This window comes from Octopus sinensis, unplaced genomic scaffold, assembly GCF_006345805.1.
Source record: "Octopus sinensis unplaced genomic scaffold, ASM634580v1 Contig19677, whole genome shotgun sequence".
NCBI lineage: Eukaryota > Metazoa > Mollusca > Cephalopoda > Octopoda > Octopodidae > Octopus > Octopus sinensis.
The window spans coordinates 15,909-17,741 of record NW_021836513.1 but is presented as its reverse complement, the minus strand read 5'-3'; the positions used below and the strand labels follow the sequence as shown (position 1 = coordinate 17,741).

Here is a 1,833-nt window from a genome sequence, read left to right as displayed (position 1 = left end):
CACCTTCCACGCTGCAATTGGTTTCGTTCCAGCACACGATCTCAAATCAGGTCACTTGCTATGCAAGTACACCTCTGTCTGTCACTCTCTCTCTCTCTCTCTCCTCTCTATATATATATATAGATATATATATATACATTATATATATATATACATATATATTATACATATATATTATATATATATATATATATATATATATATATGTATGTATATGTATGTATGTATTATGTATGTATGTATGTGTATATATATATATATGTGTGGTTCTACTGAGTGTCACATAACGAAGGGAGATAATCGATGTATCAATAACATACTGAGGTTATTTCCTTTGGTGTGACATGAAATATATAAATACACAACGCCATTTACTATAAGAGTGATTGTTGGGTTTTCTTCGTTTCTATTTTGCAGTTTTTCTTACACTTGATTTTTGTTTTTCGTTTCTTCTTTTTCTTTTTCTTTTGTTCTTTTCTTTTTTGGTGTTTTCTATGTTTCCATGCATGTTACGGTTTCACAGTCGGACGCATTTGGCATTAATTGTGCAGAGGATGTGCGGGGCGAAGGCTTGAATTAGAGTTGAGCTAAGCATGCTCCGCGGGGTTGCGTAAATACTGGCGTGCATTAAACGACAGCGCAGATTTGAGGAGAGAAGAAAAAAAAACAGATGTAAAAAAAAAACAAAAAACAAAAAACAAAAAGAATCCGCTGTAAATGTGCAACAGAGATTGCACTGATATGATCACGTGATGCACACGGAGGATGACGGGAAGGGAGTTCGAGTGAAGAAGTTGCCATGCAACCCTGTACAGAGGGAGCTTGTGTTGGAGGAAGACTGAGGAAGACGTGAGAAGTGGTGAAGAGGTCGGATACAGAAGAGGAAGGAAAAAAAAAACATTCTCCCCCCGTCCATGTAACAATGGATGATAAACAGATGTAAATGATGAGGATTATGAGGACGATAACGGTGATGATGATGATGATGATGATGATGCTGTTCGTGGTAGTGGTGACAATGATAATGACGACGGAGATGATGATGATGAGGATGATCGTGATGCTGAGGAGGATGGTGCGATTACGACAGCAACGATGACAATGTTGATGACAATGATCATGGTTATAGTTATAATGATGACGATGACGACAACGATGATGATGATGATGATGGTGGTGATGATGATGATGATGATGATGGTGGTGATGATGATGACGATACCAATCGTAAAGTTGAACAAATAATATTACATCAACGCAAACATTACTGGTATACCGAATACAATTCATATGTGTATGTATACATACATACATATATATATATATATATATATATATGTATGTATGTATGTATGTATGTATATATATATATATATAATATATATATATATATATATATATATATATATATATACACATATATATACATACAGATACATACATACGCACACACATATGTATTCATACAAAAATCTACATACACACACACACACAAAACAAATAAATAGTCGTTCGGATGCCGCACGTATCACAATTGAAAAGTTGACTATGTCCTTATTCATATATGTATGTATGTATATATATATATATATATATATATATATATATATATACACATATATATATATATATACACATATATATACATACAGATACATACATACGCACACACATATGTATTCATACAAAAATCTACATACACACACACACACAAAACAAATAAATAGTCGTTCGGATGCCGCACGTATCACAATTGAAAAGTTGACTATGTTCTTATTCATATATGTATGTATGTATATATATATATATATATATTTCTTTACTACCCACAAG

The 1,833-nt window shown here is 32.8% G+C and overlaps 1 long non-coding RNA gene across 1 annotated transcript; it reads right to left on the bottom strand.

Annotated features, from left to right (window-relative positions):
• Positions 1–450: 450 nt before the first annotated feature.
• Positions 451–1,332, bottom strand: LOC118762037. Its single transcript, XR_004997823.1, has 2 exons — positions 1,155–1,332; positions 451–997 (listed from the first exon to the last, which is right to left on the bottom strand). It is a non-coding gene; the product is annotated as an uncharacterized LOC118762037 (long non-coding RNA).
• Positions 1,333–1,833: the final 501 nt, after the last annotated feature.